Raw genomic sequence first — 19,573 nt, 5'->3', positions numbered from 1 at the left:
TCATTAATTAACATTATAAGTTCAATATTAAGATATTTGATATGCATTTGATCAGACCTACTGCTACTGTATATAAGCCCATTCAACTTCAAACTACAATTTAGACTAATTGAAACCCTGCTTCTGGTGACTCATATTTCCTTCAAATGAATGGGCAGACCTTAACTTTTCGACACGTTATTTCCTGAATGGATTTTTCATGGATAACATGCATGGACTCCTGGATGCAATATTACATTAAAGAAAATATGAACATAATAAAATAACTACACAAACAAACAGCATGTAAACGATATAGCCAGCCTTTAAGATTTAGCTGACACTCCTATGCAGAACAATCTAACAAAGGCCCAAACGGGCCTTTATCTTCTTCAAAGATAAAGTGATCAAATGAGGAGGTGAGGATTAGTAGCTTACACAGCAAGTCTGCATATAGTTGCACACTGAGGGCATTGTATTGTCATAAACATACCTGTTGGAAGTTAATTCATTGTAGACTCTAGTCATGTGTATGAGGTGTCAATGTGCCAAGATACAGTGCAGCACCTTGGCAGCACCCTGGGGCCTTCTTGACCTTAATCAGATCTCACAGGAAACATTTGCTGTTATTATTTTATCAAAATCAGCCACTTCCATTGAAGCTTGTGATATATTTTTTCTGATAATCGAAAAATAAAAGTAATATGTCATTGAATGCTATATTGGTTGTTGTAGGTGGTTCGTATCATTAATCTCTCAAGTGATTGTACAATAGAGTCTAGGATAAAGTCAGCAGCATTTCGATGAAGAAGGCCCTGGTACTGTGCCCACAGTGGAGTCAGTACAGTATAGCCGAGTCAGGACTCCATATAGCGGAGTCAGGACTAGGCTCCATAGTGTTGTCACTACTGGGCCCACAGTGGGGTCAAAAAACACACATTCACACGCACATACTTTCAGAGAGCCTCCCTCTGTCCCACGAGGCAGATACTCACTACACACATCCTCCATCAGTGTCTCCACTGTCATGGAATTCTGGATCAATCCGCAATTGATAAGGCAATAAAAGTCGAGACAATATTCTAGGTGGTGATGGTTATGCTTGTTAACGACTCCTATTTGCCTCATCAATTTCTGATTGAGCCAGAATTCCACGGAATAAGCAACCATATAATTTATTCATCACCACCCAACAACCCCAAACCCCAGGGTTTTTGCACAAAGTACACAAAGTAATAATTCATTTTTAGAGATCACCTCAACAGATTAGACTGAACCACATTATGTGTCTCCACCCAACGCAACAAGCCCTTCAGGCTGTTATGATTTCTATTGATGTATAGTAAATCATGTGCTTTCATGTACTTACTTATGCTTGCTAGCTCAATCACTCAGAAAAGTTGAACATTTGAACCGATACGAACCATTAGTCATTTGGTTTCATTCTTTTTTATACATTTTTTTTACCGCTTTTTATCCCCAGTTTAGTCCTAGTTTAGTGTTATTCTTCCCCTCACACATTTGTGTGTTATCACTGCTGTCGTATCCTACTGACTCACCTGCCAGTGAGGAGCCCCTAGGACGTCCTACACCTCCCACCCAACACTCCCTGCTGACAGGTGCCGTCCCAGCCCGTAGGAGTACATTCAGTAATTCGGCCTCCCTCCCACGAACACGGGTCAATTGTGTTCGTAAAGACGCTTGACAAAGCCGGAATGCACGCAGTTTACCCAGATCCACTTCCATCTTCCACTCCACCCCTGGTGTTAACAGCTTGGAGGGTGGTGGTCTCTTACTGGAGTGTTCTGCAGGTTCCCCCTGCATGAGGAAGTGGATCCTCTGTTGGCTCCTTGATGGACTCAGGTTATTCGCCTCCTGGCGACTTTTCTCCAGCACCTCTACCAGCTTCCTGAGCACTTGGTCATGCCTCTATGTGAGCCGGCCATGTATCAGAGCTGTTTTACATCCTTACAGGACATGCTGGAATGAGGCATTGATGGTCCTGCAGAGGTCACAGGATTGCTCTGTTCCAAACCACTGATGGAGATTTTGAAGGCTCGGGAGCATGTCATAGGTCGCTCTAATGAGGAAACTGAGTCGAGCTCACACTGGGCAAGACCTAGCCAGTTGAGTGTCTAAATGGAAGTACCAGAATTTGGCGGAAGTATCGCCCAAGGAAATGACGTTGACGCTTTACAAATCTGTTAACATTCTCCACGAATGTAACGAGTGTTGTGATTGGTCGAAAAATATAGTTTCCGGGGGAAATACATAAGACAGAAGTCCCACCCCTATAGACACTCTCTGCTTTAGGTCGTGACCAGGCTTTTCTCTTAGCAGATGAGTAAGGCTGGGAACGAGGCTAAGTCAAGCGTGTGTCAGTTTCCAGAAGTCTGCCCAGTTGATTGAAACCAAATGACTTATGGTTTAATCGGTTCAAATGTTCAACTTTTCTGAGGATAGGATAAGGATAATTCCTTTTAACAGGACGTTCATGAAAGTCCTTGCGGGAGTGAATGAACTAGCAAGCATATTAAGTAAGTACATGAATGCACATGATTACTTTACATAAATAGAAATCATAACAGCCCGAAGGGTTATCGGGTTGTTGCGTTGGATGGAGACACATAATGTGGTTCAGTCCATACCCTAGGTGGGGTTGGCGAAAGGGCCTTTCTGTGTGGAGTTTGCATGTTCTCCCCGTATCTCCTAGGGTAGGTACCCTCACAAAAACATGCAGTAATCCTGGTCACTATACTGCCTCCCCCTGGCCAGCCGGGGCGCCTGATGGAGGGGAAGGGAATTGGTTGGAATAACGTGTTCCTTCCACGCGCTACGTCCTACCAGGGAAACTCTCCCCTGTCAGGTGACAAGAAGGTCAGTTGGCTCTCATGCATTGAAGGAGGCATGAGCTCGGCCCTGGCCTCCCTAGGTTGGCAGAGGGAAGGTAGTGCCCAGGATTACATAGACAATTGGCACTGGGTGTTAAAAAATAGGGTTACAAAATCGTGGGATAAAAATTTAATAAAAAAAAAATAGTGTGGTTCAGTCTAATCTGTTGAGGTGATCTCTAAAAATGAATTATTACTTTGTGTGTTTGACATATGCAAAAACCCTGGGGTTTGGGGTTGTTCGGTGGTGAGGAAGAAATTATATGGTTGCTTGTGTCATGGAATTCTGGATCAATCAGCAATTGATGAGGCCAATAGGGGTCGAGTCAATATTCTAGGTGGTGATAGTTATGCTTTATGTACATGATATCATGGGAAGAAGTACGTTAGACACACAGTCTGTACAGATCGGTGGTCCGTGGTAGTTCTGCCAAGAGGCACAGGTTGAGATCATAGTTATACTGTCCATGTGACTCTTATCAGGGGTCCATAGGAGCCTCATTACTCTTGGGCAGTACTTATATAGCTTGTACGGTGTTCCATTTGGGCCTGGTGCTGATGGTGATCTTGCCCCGCTGGATCACCTGTGTGACCTCATCGAGTTTGGGTGGTGATGTGTCAAACAGGGCTGATGGTTCCTTGGGCCTAGGCACATACCCCGGTGAGCGTAGGGGGTTGTTCCTTGCTGGGTCACTGTCTTGAGCACGAATGTGTTCCTCCAGTTCTTCTTTGGAGACCTCCAGGGTTCCACTTGTATTCTCCTAAAGGAGCCCTCGTGCATGCCGGAATGGATTCCTGAAGAAGCTTGAACTTTCCTTTCTTTCCTTTTCCTCCGTCTTCTGATGCGCTCTAACCTCCGTCTTTCTCAGACTCCTCTGCTTTCTTCCAACACTTGCGGAGCTGTCTTCTGCTTGCCACCAGCTCATCGATCTCTTTCTCCCTCCTCCCCTTTGTCCTTGCTGCTGCTTCTCTGATGGTCACCTCGCCATACCTGTTGCTGCATTCCTCATACAAGATCTCCCCAAACAGGTTTAGCTTGGATTCCACTGACCCGCGTAAAGCACTTTGCAGCAGCCCGCTCAGGTGTTCATCCAGCTTTCTCCACTCCTCAGTTTCTTTGGCCTTTGGCCATTTGATCTTGTTCCTTCGGAGTGGGCTCTTCAGTCTTCTGGACCTTTGACTTGACTCTGTTCTTGGGTCACTTGGGGGTGCAACTGGGTTCACTTCTTGGGGTTCTACTACTAGACTACTAATACAATAAACACCCTTCAGAGAGCCTCCCTCTGTCCGAGGCAGACACTCACTACACCCCCCCCATCAGTGTCTCCACCCAACAACCCCAAACCCCAGGGTTTTTGCTTATGTCAAACACACAAAGTAATTATTCATTTTAGAGAACACCTCAGCTGATTAGACTGAACCACATGACTCCACCCAACAGTTAATCAATATTACGCTCGAGGGTTTGCTTTACCGTGGTTATTGGCACGCCAGTGATGCCTGACCGCATCACTGGCGTGCCAATAATCACGGTAAAGCACACCCTCGAGTGTAATATTGCGAATATACAGCGGTTACCATCAAAGTAAAACATATCAAAATGTATTCATATTGCGGGACATTTTCTCTCTCAAATTAACAACCTTTCGGCAAGTGTTATCTCTGTTATCCTGGAAATACATGGGGTCCGTCTGACAGAGACACTCAGCCACTCAGCCACCCTAGACAACTTTTCTCAGACTGGACACATACTGTAGAGAAACAAAACGTAACTGTTGGCTCAATCTCATTGTATTTAAGACATACGATAGAAATTAAGACATGAAGACATGAAGACAAAACCAGAGACTCCAGCACATATTATATTCTAGCAAAGACGTTTTTGCTATTTGTTCTCCAAACCCATGTGCCTGACCCTACCCCTAAGGTTAACGCTACAATCCGGGACTTATTTTAACAAATGAAATGTTTTTGGGGTACCCCAGTTCAGAAGGAGCGAGTGCATTTTACGGCAGCGGAAGCTGCCGCGGAACTGCCGCGGAACTGCCGGTGGAGGAGCGGCAGCTGCCGGCAGTGACTGCCGGCGGGCTGCCGGCGGTGGAGCGGCAGCTGCCGGCGGAGCAGCGGCAGCTGCCGGCAGAGCGGGCACGGGCGGGGACTTCTTTCTTCTTTTTTTCGCCGATAAAGTATAGTTTTGGACCATGACGGAGGCGCGCCGACTCAGCAGACCTTGAGGCCAAGGAGTCGCGCCCGAGCGCCTCCAGGCGCGAGTGCCCGCGACGACCGGCCGATGATCTGCTAGTCGACTAAGCGCCGTCCGAGTTATGTACCGATATGCCAACCCGATCGCCAGAGGAAACGTTCTCTTTGAACGTTTTTCAAATTCCGTGCCTAGACAACTGGAAAACCCGAAAATCCGTGCATAGCCGCCTCGCATCTCCCCCATTGTGACTAAACCATTTCGGAGGCGCGCAGTCTCAAGGGAATAGTCGCCACGTAAGGGGCCACCGAGCGAGCTAAAGCGAGCGAGTTGCCGTCCTGAACGTTGCGACATTCCCTTGTGCCTACTCAGCGCCGTTTGAGTTATGTACCGATAGGCACAGAATCGTAAATTTTGTTGTGGGGACTGCTCTGCTTCCGGGTTTTTCCAGGTTGCGACTGGTTACGCCCACCGTGGGACTCGCCGTACATATGCACGGAATTTCAGGGTTTCTAGGCGACTATGCACGGAATGACATGCACTGGATCCGTGCAATATATACTAATTCTCTGGCGATCAGGCTGGATAGGCACAGAATCGTGAATAATATTGGTGGGGACTGCGTTTGCCCCACTGACTGCGTTTGCCCCAACTGCCACTCAAAGTGACTACTGGCCAATCACAGTGCGTCTTTCCCGGGACTTAACCAGCTCTCAACTTCCGCTACACAAACGCAGCACAATCCCAAAGCTGGCGCCGCCGGCAGCTCCGCGGCAGCTTCCGCTGCCGGAAAATGCACTCGCTGTCCCTCCCCCAGTTGCACACCATGTAAGAACGCATATCATCTACTATATTAAGTTCAAATTGTGGTGCACAGATATGCCTGGACAGGCATATGACTCTCGTCATGTGTATGACGTGTCAATGTGCCAAGATACAGAGCAGCACCATGGCGCTCAGCCCTGGGCTTGTGTCAGTTTCCAGAAGTCTGCCCAGTTGATTGAAACCAAATGACTAATGGTTTAATCGGTTCAAATGTTCAACTTTTCTGAGTTGAGTGAATGAACTAGCAAGCATATTAAGTAAGTACATGAATGCACATGATTACTATACATAAATAGAAATCATAACAGCCCAAAGGGTTATCGGGTTGTTGCGTTGGATGGAGACACATAATGTGGTTCAGTCTAATCTGTTGAGGTGATCTCTAAAAATGAATTATTACTTTGTGTGTTTGACATTATGCAAAAACCCTGGGGTTTGGGGTTGTTCGGTGGGTGAGGAAGAAATTATATGGTTGCTTGTGTCATGGAATTCTGGATCAATCAGCAATTGATGAGGCCAATAGGGGTCGAGTCAATATTCTAGGTGGTGATAGTTATGCTTTATGTACATGATATCATGGGAAGAAGTACGTTAGACACACAGTCTGTACAGATCGGTGGTCCGTGGTAGTTCTGCCAAGAGGCACAGGTTGAGATTATACTGTCCATGTGACTCTTATCAGGGGTCCATAGGAGCCTCATTACTCTTGGGCAGTACTTATATAGCTTGTACGGTGTTCCATTTGGGCCTGGTGCTGATGGTGATCTTGCCCCGCTGGATCACCTGTGTGACCTCATCGAGTTTGGGTGGTGATGTGTCAAACAGGGCTGATGGTTCCTTGGGCCTAGGCACATACCCCGGTGAGCGTAGGGGGTTGTTCCTTGCTGGGTCACTGTCTTGAGCACGAATGTGTTCCTCCAGTTCTTCTTTGGAGACCTCCAGGGTTCCACTTGTATTCTCCTAAAGGAGCCCTCGTGCATGCCGGAATGGATTCCTGAAGAAGCTTGAACTTTCCTTTCTTTCCTTTTCCTCCGTCTTCTGATGCGCTCTAACCTCCGTCTTTCTCAGACTCCTCTGCTTTCTTCCAACACTTGCGGAGCTGTCTTCTGCTTGCCACCAGCTCATCGATCTCTTTCTCCCTCCTCCCCTTTGTCCTTGCTGCTGCTTCTCTGATCACTGTCACTATCTGAAATGCATAATTGTACACTAGATGTGCCATCATCTTTATTGTGGTTTGGACATCATTGATATTGAAATGACCTGTCTCCATCGGGAGGCGGATGTAAAACCTATGGATTGTATCTTTAACTAAAATTACATAATTAAACCATACCAAATCCCTGCCTAAACCTAACCTTTTTAACAGTTAAAGGTAGGGTAAGTGATATTTTTGTTAATATTTCTTTTGGTTAAAAGGTACTGTATTCTGATAGTAATCATTGCTACAGAGCGTTTGTTCGGTCACAGGGGTCTCTCCAGCTCTTTAGTAAACAGAATATACGTACATTTTCAGGTAGGTGACAAAATCTAAGCCAATCAGGAGAGAGTACTGAAAATGCATTTCTGTTGTTTTTACAGACTGTTTTAATTTGTTCTTGATTCAATATTAAGATATTTGATATGCATTTGATCAGACCTGTACTGCTTCTGTACATAAGCACATTCAACTTCAAACCCCATGTTAGACTCATTGAAACCCTGCTTCTGGTGACTCATATTACCTTCAAATGAATGGGCAGACCTTAATCTTTCGACAGGTTATTTCATGAATTGATTTCATGGATAACATGCATGGACTCCTAGATACAAAATTACATTAAAGAAAATATGAACATAATAAAATAACTACACAAACAAACAGCATGCAAACGACAGCTAACCTTTAAGATTCAGCTGACGCTCTTATGCAGAACAATCTAACAAAACAAAAAAACAGCAAGCTCAAGCAACCAACAGTAAAAGGATTCCTCTTCAAAGATAAAGTGATCAAATGAGGAGCTGAGGATTAATACTGTAGCTTACACAGCAAGTCTGCATGTAGTCGCACGCTGAGGGCATTGTATTGTCATAAACATACCTATTAGAAGTTCAGCGTAATTCTTTGTAGACTCTCGTCATGTGTATGACGTGTCAATGTGCCAAGATACAGTGCAGCACCATGGCGCTCAGCCCTGGGAACCTGGGCCTTCTTGACCTTAATCTGATCTCACGGGAAACGTCGCTGTTATTATTTTATCAAAATCAGCCGCTTCCATTGAAGCTTGTGATATATGACAGTTTGTGATAATCGAAAAATAAAAGTAATGTGTCATTGAATGCCATGTTGGTTCTTGTTGGTGGTTCTTATCATTATTCTTTCAAGTGATTGTACAATAGAGTCTAGGATAAAGTCAGCAGCATTTTTATAAAGGAGGCCCTGGTACTGGGCCCACAGTGGAGTCAGTACAGTATAGCCGAGTCAGGACGTGGCTCCATAGTGGTGTCACTACTGGGCCCACAGTGTGGTCAAAATCTTTGAACACACATTCACACGCACGCACAGACGCACGCGCGCACGCACGCACACATGCGCACAGTTAAAACACCATGTACTTTCCCTCTCTCTTTACTCTCACTGCCTCTCTTCCTCTCTGGTCCCCCCTTTCTCTTTATCCCTTCCCTCTCTCCATCCGTCCTCTCTGCTTTCTATTCTTTTGTCACTCTTTCTCTATTCTCCACGCTCGCCCGCTCGCTCTCTCTCCCTCTCGCTTTCTCTCACAGGCTAGCCTGTAGCCACCTCTGATTTGCATACAACACCATCGAGGTCACGCAGTGTAAACACCGGCAGAGATTTAATGTTGCATGTGTGCATGTGTTTGATTTACTCTGTGTGCGAGCGTCGAGGCTGTCATTTCACAAAACCACGAGTGGAGTTAAGTGCAGGGGATGGTGGGCGGGGGTGGGGGGGCGTGTGTTCCAACCACATCGGGGATATGTTAAGAAGTCCTTGAAGGCGCGGGGTTATAATTGTTAGAGATATACCCGCCTTAGTCATTGTTTACGGCTCGCGACAAAGGGGGGCCCTGTGTTTGTGTGTGTGTGCGTGTAGCTACACTGTACAACTTCCATTCATCAAGCTACGCGGTACTGATTAGCACTGAGCTGAGTTATGGTGGGAACCAGTTACATTTCCTCCCTCTTGTATCCCTCAGGTTCCTGCTGATAACAAACAAAGCGCTCCAGGCCCTCGTGGGTTGTGTACGTGCGCTGCTCAGCCTGTGCTGTGCTGTGCTGTGCTGTGGGGTTGCACTGAGAACAGAATGGTGCATTGAAGTGCGCCAGTGTATTCAAGCTGGTGAATGTACAGTATGTATATTAATAGATTTATGATGCATGGTGGGGAGCCTTATATAAAACAGGAAATAATATCACATCACATGGAAGGTCCTACCCTGTGCCATTTCACTCTTATTAGATAGATTGCCCTGCAAACCAGCTTTGATTTTGTACACGTGCTTATACCGTTTATACTAAATCCGTCCTTGTGTGAGAGGACTCTACTGTTGGCAGAGAGAGACACTCTCCCGTCCCACAGTGGCTACGACTATCCTATCGTCTCTGTCGGGTGGAAACCTCATATGTCCAAAACTGTGACTTTTCAGGATTCAAATTCTAAAATAGCCAAAGTAGCAGATCGACAAGCTCGAAACACTAATTTACAAAAAAACACAAAAAGTTTAAATATGGAGATAAGAGGTTTCTGCCTGACGGCAACGTTATGCTCTTGAGCAAGGCATTTAAATGCCACCTGCTTCAGTGGTGCCGTTTAATATCTACAAGCTCACAATGTGTCACATTGCAATATTGTAGAATATTAGTCGTAGATTAACTATTTTGGCTGCACGACACCTGCGTACAACGGAGTATAAAATAAGCATACAGGCCCTAGTCTATTTTTGAGGATTTTCGCCTATCGTGACATAGGGACGCCACGGTTAATGTGGTTAACGCTAAGGATGTTGCTGTGAAGAAAGCTTCGCGAATGAAAAAGATTTCAGCCAGAATACAGTGTCACTGTGTTGGAGTAGCAACAACAGGCTGGTCTTATTAGCGTGACAGTGTGGTCTGCTGGGGTCTGCATTCCCAGCTGCCCCTGCCTTGAACACACTGTCAACAGAACATCAAACCCCCCTGTCTCATAATCACCCTCCAGAGGGCTGACACACATCCACTCCACGCTAGGCCCGAGCCACATACCTTTTTGTAAACAATTCCCTTTTTAGTGTTTGTTTCAACTTACTTGGATGAACAGATGGGTGGGGCTTAGCGTGTCATATCCATGTTCATGTACACAAACTCGACTCGACTCGAAATGCTCTCATCACTTTCTAACTTTTCTGCAGTGGTGTAAAGTAACTAAGTACATTTACTCAAGTACAGTACTTAAGTACACTTTTGAGGTATTTTCTACTTTACTGGAGTATTTCCAATTTCCAATACTTTTACTTCTACTCCACTACATCTCAGAGGCAAATATTGTACTTTCACTCCACTGCAATTATTTGAAAACTTTAGTTACTAGTTACTTTGTAGATTTTGTTTATTATTACAAAACATACACTAACCACTTCAGCCCTATATATATTTTGGCCATTTGAAAATAGCCGATCTACAAGCTCACAATGCGACACATTGTGGGCTTGTAGATCTGCTATTTTCAAAAATAAAAATACAAAATTAAACCTGTGAAATGGGACATTCTGCATAATGAGTACTTTTACTTTTGGTACATTAAGTACATTTTTATGCCAATACTTTTTACTCAAGTAAATTTTGAATTCCGGAATTTTACTTGTAATGGAATATTTCTACATTGCAGTATTGATACTTTTACTTAAGTAAAAAAAAAAATTACTTTTTCCACCACTGCTTTTCTGTTGCTTGCTTCTGCTGTTTACTATGTAGCAAATTCCCCCCCCCCCATGTGGCTTCCATGAGGGTTAAAGTAAATGCTACATATATCATATGACCCAATTGTACCCATCGTATATCCATCCCTGACCTATAGCATTCATCTTGTCTAACAATCACCGTCTCTCCTGCTGCTTTGACAGCTTTATTGTCCTTTGCATTGACATTAGATGGAGGTCTGTCTCTGGCACCAAAGGCAGGCACAAGTTAAAAATAGATTTAAAAGCAGCGATGGACAGATTTACTGTACGCAACATTATAAATAAGATTAAAGATCTATGTCTTCCAAATATCATATGGACAGTTGTCCCCCCTATACAGGGACTCGCATATTACTCTGTCCCCACAAGCTGTAATTGTAGATTTTACGGCTTATCATACTGTATATTAAATAAGCAGTGAGTGCAATATATTGTCATGGGACCCAAGATTGCAAGTGACCACCCACTACTGTACATACAATAGTTTATTTGAATTGAACAACAAAATCAGATAAAAAGGGCTTTTTGGGAGAAAAATAGCACCTAGCATATTATTTGTTACACTTATTCATAATTAATTACAATTTACAATATAGGCGTTTAGCAGTCACATTCACCCAGAGAAACATACAAGTGTGAGTGCTATCGAAGCATCTGCACCTGTAGCGACGCATCCCGGTGTGATCGCCCCCCTCAGGCCATAAATAGTTCATCATAATACTTATATGTCAGAGATCATTTTGTACTTTATAAAAAGACGTGGTACATTTTCGAATGACAGGCTTATGTTGGAATGACTCTACATGGAATCTGATTTCCTCGTGTCTGTCAGCAGCAATTATCACAGAGTCAGGTATGAAGTCGGATCCATGCTGGCGGTGTTTCATGTCACATCAGAAACTTTGAGTCACGGCTTAACGGCTTGTTTGGCCTGTTGGAAGGAACATTGTTGTTCTGTGGGACTCGCTTCCCTCCAAACTCTCATTCATCATGGTTACCTGTGGGCGGGTCATGCTTGCTTTGCAGCCATCACAGTTCTTTGTAGAATCCATTCCTTGGTGTACTCGTTATGTCTTTAGACAAGCAGTTAGAAACTTGAGTTATGCTGAATTTATCCTTAGTTGCGTGTTGTGCCGTTGTTGCATGCTGAAAATGGCAGATCGACAAGCGCATTGTGCTATTTTCGGCATGTGACATCGTTGTACAGCAAAGTATAAATCAGGCTTTAGATCTTGAGCACACGGTGATCACACAGGCCCACTGAAGGCACTTTACTGATGAGCCCAGATTTTGAAGGGATTGACTACGGCTAGCCATTGAGCAATTCCACTGGAGCAGCCAGGGTTTTTGTGCCATGCTCAAAGGTACATTGACAGGTTGATGGTGGAAAGACTTTTGACTTCCCAGTTTTACCCAGTTGGTCCAGGGATTTGAACCAATACCATGCTGTGCCCTGAAGGGTGGGGGTTAAAATTCCTAGGCCTATTTATGCTGTATTAATCCTATATTAAAATTTGGCTAATGAGAAAGGGAGGGAGGGTGGATGGGTGGGCAGACCACGGCCACGTCAGTATGACGAAACACCCATACTGTATATAGGCATAATATACTGTATGGAGATCCGGTTGTCCAGAGCCAATGATCAACCGCTATGCCCATATATGGTCATGTTCATATATGGGACCGACCAACTTCAAACGCAGCGCGGCAAGGACTCAAGGGAGTGTCGTGCCCGCCGTTGAGTAGTTCGGTATACTGTATATAGGCATAGATATCCAGTCGTCCCAGAACCACTGATCCAACCGATATGCCCATATATGGGTATGCCAATATATCTCCATTATGTCCATAAAAGGGACAAGGACTGACAGATACAGACATCTCCATATATCGCCACAAAAGGGATACAGACAGACGGGTACGATGGGTACTCTGACAAATCCCCAGACACTATGACTCAGACATATCGGTCGGATCGGCGGGTGTGAGGACCGCGGAGCAGCCTCACACAATAATAAAGAAGCAGGCCATGCTTGAGTAATTCAGGAAATTACATTCCCCCTCACAGAATGTTTTAGCTGGTTTGGGGATTCAAACTGACAACCTTCCGGTCACAAGCGCGCATCAAATAATAATCAAAGGAAGAGGTCATGCCAGGTTAAGTCACGAGACTTGGCGCAGTGTAACTGAATCTGCTGCTCTGCCAGTCAGCTCTGCTCTTATTAGGACAGGAGGCACCAGCTGTTTGTGTGTTTGTATCTCTGGTCGGCCGGACACATGAATAGAGCGGTTCAATTCCGTTTGGCTGCAAACACACTGCAGAGCACAGCAGTACACTTGTCTGCAAACACAAGCACGCAATCACATGATTACACATACAGTACTGTACACACAAGCACATGGACATGACACAGGTGCACACACACACACACACACACACGCACACGCGTTCACCTCCCATGCCCCGTCTTCATCCGACACGCGTTCCTCTGATCTACCATGCATCCTGATCTCCCCTCAACAACCACATATATACTGTAAACACCCATGCATTCAACTCGAATGCCATCCCCACCCCACATGCACACACGCACTCTCAACCACAAACCAACCCCACACACACACACACGCACACACGCACACACGCACACACACAGAGACACAGTCCATTTAGCTGCATCATGGTAACGGTGTGTGTTTTCCCTTGGTCTCAGCTCCCTGCTCCAGTGGACTGCGTGATCGCCACACCCTCCCGGGCTCCTATGACTGCTGATGAGGAGGATGAGGAGCAGGCCGTCAGCGAGGGGTGGCTGGATCCTCCTGGTTAGTAAGTACCTGTGAGCATGTCGCCACTCGCTGACTCGACTTCATGAGTCAGCTATTCATTCCGAATCGTCCATACCACGTGTGTGCTTCTTTAATTACGGATGAGAGGAATGTTTTTTACTTTTATTGAAGTGATAGTAAAATAAAAGGCAACGCACAATGTTTATCAGACAACATAGTGCACAGTACAACCGTACATGTCAGTTCAAATAATACTCAGTAAAGAGTGTTGTCATGATTGCTAAAACCAAAGAGGATCACAAGCAACATTTTCCTTCAATCTTTATGCAAGTGATTTTAAAACGTTTTGTGCCCAAGACAACTCAAAATCTCAAGGCACATATGTGTTCATGCCCAAAATATGGACACCAGACTGAAAGTGGTTAAAATATATATTTTTTTAAAGGTAGGCTATAGAATTTGCCTCTGTACTGGGAACTGAGTGCACACAAAGTACTAATATACTGTACGTAGTAAATTAAAAGCTAGTTGATAACGTTTTGTATAGTTGTATATAATGCAATAATAATGTGTGGTTGTCACAGAATCCCAATTTCCCAAGGCACATCTGGACTTACGGCACACCGGTGTGCCTCAATACAGCGTTCAGGAACCACTGCCTTATGTCAGTCCAAGTGCTAAATGTGGTGAGGAATCAGGGTCACATAATCGGGAATGATTTACGTGTGATGATAAAGAGGTGCAGCACCAGTGTTGCAAATGACACTATATGCTGACCCTCACATTGCATATGGTATTGGGTACAGAGGATGATGTTAAAACAGATCTTTTTAAAGCACACTGTACTCCACCCTCTACAGCCAACCTGTGGTGCAGTTATGGTAAAGCAAAAATGAAAACGCTACAGGTGGCATTTAATGATGCAATCAGAGTCGTGGACTAGTGATGTTCCCACCTTTCATTCCGTGTTGATACATTTCATGTACTCATTTATGTAATCATTTTTAAAGCATTTCTGCTTTATTTCGACTTGACCAATACCCGTTGTAGCCCTTGTCAAAGTACCCGTTGTACCAGTCTGTCTGGAGATCTCAGTATCTGTCTGTCCATGTCCCCATGTCCCATATCAGTTGGATCGTCAGTTCGAGTTCCGAGTTTTAGGTAGATCGGTCAGACGGTTCTCAAGATACGTGAAGGACAGTTATGCACCAGTGGTGGAAAGTAACTAAGTACATTTACTCAAGTACTGCAATTTTCAGTACTTTTACTTCTACTACTACATCTCAGAGGACAATATTGCACTTTTAGACTCCACTACAATTATTAGAAGACTTTAGTTACTTGTTACTTTGTTTCCACCACTGTTGCACGCATGCAAGCATGCAGAGATTTCGCACAATTATAGTAGGATAGAGTCAGACAGTGAGCAGTAAAATGATAATGGATTTGATTGGTCCTACATAGGTCCTACACTCCGTATTCCTTGTGTCTAGAAATAGTGGAATAAGTGTCTATATGTATTTTAATGTATCTTTGTATTGTGTGTCCTTGTATTGTGTGTCTTTTAGTTGTTTCTGTTGTAGTGACCCATGTGTCTACAATAAAGTAGAATTGCGTCTGTTGGGTGGAAACCTCATATGTCCAAAACTGTTACTTTTCAGGATTCAAATGCATACTACAGACGCTGTGGTATGACGAAGTGGGGCATCAATTTACGAAAAAACACAAAAAGTTAAAATATGGCGATAAGAGGTTTCCGCCCGACAACAACGATTTAATAGATCTGCCTTGTATTGGGGTGAGCCAGGAAAGCAATGTAGAGAAGAGGAGGGGATAACGTGTTCTGTGTGAGAGAGCTGCATTCAAACCTTGTTACGTTTAGTTTTTATGACCACATCACATAAGGCTGTTTGACGTGTTTGGACAAAGAGGCCCTCCCTCCTTATCAGAGTGTTATGGTACAAGGATGACAACTTCCAACTATTACCTCACCGATCATTTGACAATTTTCACCTGCGTCTCGCAAGTAAATCACCGCTTCGGAGCCTAAAATGAGGTTAATGGCTGATTCTTGCCAGCTGAGACAAGCACAGTTATACGCCGACCCCCCCCACCCCCCACCCGTGTCCTCAGCCCCCCGCCCCCACCCCCCCCCCCCCCCTCAAAACATATGATTGGGGGCCTGTGGTCGGGCAGGATGATAAGGCAGCCGCCGTTGGAGATGAAAGGTTTATGGTGTTGAAAGTGTTGAGATTTACATGCTGCGAGAGAGAACGTTGGAAAGAGCCTGGAAGGATGAATGTGGTTAAGGAATGGAAGGGGGGGGGGGGGGGGGGGGTAGTGCTTCTGGTAGATTTGTACTAACCTGAACATGAAAGGTAGGTAGTCTACGCATGTGTTCAGGAGGGTCAGAACAGGAGTAATGTACTTATGTATAACTTTACTTTACTTGGGTATTATTAATTTTTTGATACTTTATACTTCTATTACTACAGTACATCTCAGAGGTAAGTATTGAACTTTTCCCTCCAATACCATTATTTGACAAGTTACTTTGAAGATTTAGATTATTAATACAAAACTAGACTCACAAGTCAGTCTCTAAACTCTTCACTCAACTACAGACTGAAGACTGTCCCCAGCTTTCATTGCTAAAAGTGGGCGTAAACAATTGGAGAATAAAAAAGAAACCTGAATTTGCAGAACCAATCCAAAGTCTTTAGGGCAGTCCTTTATATTGGGGTGGGGATATGATTTGTTAAAGCAGTGGGCGTAGGTTTGTTGTAGCAACTACCTTGCCTTTGTAAGTCCTCAGATGCATTGGTATGTGGAGACCTCTGATCATATGGCAACACGAGACTAAAACAAAACATACATTAACTGATAAATGATGTATTACTACAATTTTACCCAGTAGCACCCCCCTTCCTTTACCAACTGCCACATTGAAGTCATGAGCATTACTTATTGCCGATAATATGATTGTGAACTGGACCATTCTGCCATACTTTCACGTTTGGTAATGTAAGTACTGCATATTTTGATGCCAGTGCTTTTGTACATTTACAAATATACAGGACCTTTACTTCTAACAGAGTATTTCTACATTGCGGTATTGCTACTTTTACTTAAAAATACCACATTGTGGTTATATGTCTCCGCCAACCGGTTGCAGTTTACATTCATTCTCTGTTCAGACTCATATAGTTCGGTAGTAAAGACTTGAGTCCAAGTGGACGTTTCTGACAAATGTCATGAAATTCCCTCAACGTGTTCCTGAGATATTGCATTCAAGAGGTTGGGACTTACGGACGAACAACCCGAAAACACAATTAATGCCTCTGGCCACCAGCTGTCTGTCGGTGGAGGCATAAAAATCTGATTACTTCTTCCACCACTGCACGCAGCCCCCCATGCACATTAAACTCCCACACCCACACCTACTGTATACGACGCAGTGTGGGTCTGTAAATAGCTCCATGTCTCTGTGTATGCTGTAGTGTTAAGTGTCCTGGCTCTCACAGCTGATTGTGTGGCCCAGACGTAAAGCCTGATTTATACTTGGTCGCACGAACACTCATTTGTTAAAATAAGTGTCAAATTGCTTTATATTCCCATAGCAATCATTGCTATAGAGTGTTTGTTCAATAAGCAATTAGTAAACAGAAAATACAGTTTCAGGTCGGGATACCAATATTTCATCCAATCAGCAGAGATAACTCATACAGTATACAAGATAAACAAGGGAAATAGGAAGTGATGAAACAAAACCAAAAAGAGCAGACAAAATTGAAATTGGAACACAAACTCAAATCTTTTAGAGGGTTTCTTTCCTGATTTGATGAAATGTGTAACCCACCTGAAAATGTATTTCTGTTTACAAAAGAGCTGGAGAGAGAGACCTGTTACCGAACAAACACTCTATACTAATTACTAATTGGTTTTGGTTAATCGGAATACAGAGCTTTAACGTTTTAACAATAAACGTTTTGTTTTAACCAAAACATTTTTATTATAACTTACAGCACCTTTAATATAAGTGTAACACATGCAGAGCTATTATCAACTACAGTTGGGTGTTTGTGTCTTTATGGCCAAATGCATTGTATCCCACTTAGTTTTTTTGACTGTGTAAGTGGGTGTGAACAGAATTTTATGCTTTTTTATCCGGTTGAGGGGTGTGATATTATAACCTATTCTGTATATGTATACCACAGAATTAACCAACCAACATCATCCAATGAACAGTAGCACTAATTAGTTTAACACAACACTCTCAGGTAGCATTAAAGGAGTGGTTCACCCGAAATATTACTTATTTTCTATCAATTACACCCCATGAAGCTTTGAATTCATGGAGCCTTTTTAGTTTTTGTCGCATTCATGAGCCAATAATTCGATGACCGGGTGGCTGCTCAGTAGGAAACTCAATTGAGTCTCCGCTGGTCAATCAAATTATTGGCTTAGTAATGTGACAAAAACAAAGACATCTCCATAAATTCAAGGCTTCATGGTGTGTAATTGATAGAAAATAAGTAATTTTTGGGTCAACTACTCTTTTAAAACCAGCTTTGTTGCCGATTCCTTACTAACCGTGGGAATTGCCCTACTGTAGAGGTGTGTGTAAGGACTAGAGCTCTCTCTCTCTCACACGCACACACACACACTCACTTGGACTTTTCTTGGTATCTCACCTGCTCATATCAGCAGTCACATTTTTGCTTCTATCGCTTTGACTCCATGTTTTATCACTGTCCAAATGTGTGTGTGTGTGTGTGTGTGTGTGTGTGTGTGTGTGTGTGTGTGTGTGTGTGTGTGTTATGCAGCACTTTTTTTTTCTCGAGGGGAAAAAAACGGCAGCAGTGGTAAATAAGGTGGGTAAACTAATTAGATAAGTGAGTATCATTAGGCAACCAACTACCAACCACCAGTGTTCTTTTAACTCTAAATGCACAAATAGAAACAACTGGACCGGTAACAGTTTTCTGAAAATAATAAATGCTTGGACCTTCCTATAGACATTCAGTATTTTCTATAACTTACATCAGGTTAATGTTGCTTACTTTGATGTATACTATGAATTTATATAATGAAGATTTAAGGCGACCTTAATATTAATTTCAGAAATGTAAGAATCATTTTCACTTTCCACTTACACCACTGTCTGGTGTAACAACAGTAACAGTAACATCGAATAATTTTGGATGCTGTGGAGGACTTTGTTATTGAGTATGCGTAGGCTACGCTTTAGATGTGACCTTTTAGTGTGTCATCATGGATGTGTGTATACATTATTATGTATAGCATTGTTGGCTGTATTAACGGAAGTCCACACCAAGCACGATAACTAGATATAGTTTTTTTTTTAAAGAAAAAATTTAACTCAAGTGGATGGTGGAGTTCACACACAACTATAAAGACAGCAGTGGTGAGCGTTTTAGTTATATTGCTTGGTGTGGACGGCACTTTACTGTCAGTAACTGGTATCTGTACTGTTCTCCTGCTGAGACAAGGCACTGGACCTCACTCTGCACTGGTATTCCAGTCTTTTCATCTTCCCCTGTTCTCACGCTTGTCAAAACTTCCTGCTTACGCCCAGCTGAGCAGCCAGACAGAGACCACACCCACCATCTCTCGCTCTCTCTCTCTCTCTCTCTCTCTCTCTCTCTCTCTCTCTCCATTTATCCATCTCCACACTTACCCCACCCCCCTCACTCATTTGTCTCTGTACAGTATCTCTCTCTCTCTCTTTCTTCTTAAATTATGCAGTTTTAACATAATGTTTTGTGTGTATGCACTTGTAATTATGGATCGCTTTCTTGTGTTCCTTGTCTGTAATTGTTTAGGAACGTGTGTTTTTGTTCATGATTTGGTGAACAAATACACTTTGAGGGAGGTACCGTAATTAACAGACTGGTAATGGCTGTGAAATCAAGAGAGGAAACCATGAGACTGCAACT

This window comes from Gymnoscopelus braueri (assembly GCF_963280865.1).
Source record: "Gymnoscopelus braueri genome assembly, chromosome: 19".
Taxonomy (NCBI): Eukaryota; Metazoa; Chordata; class Actinopteri; order Myctophiformes; family Myctophidae; genus Gymnoscopelus; species Gymnoscopelus braueri.
Note: the sequence above shows the minus strand (reverse complement) of the source record.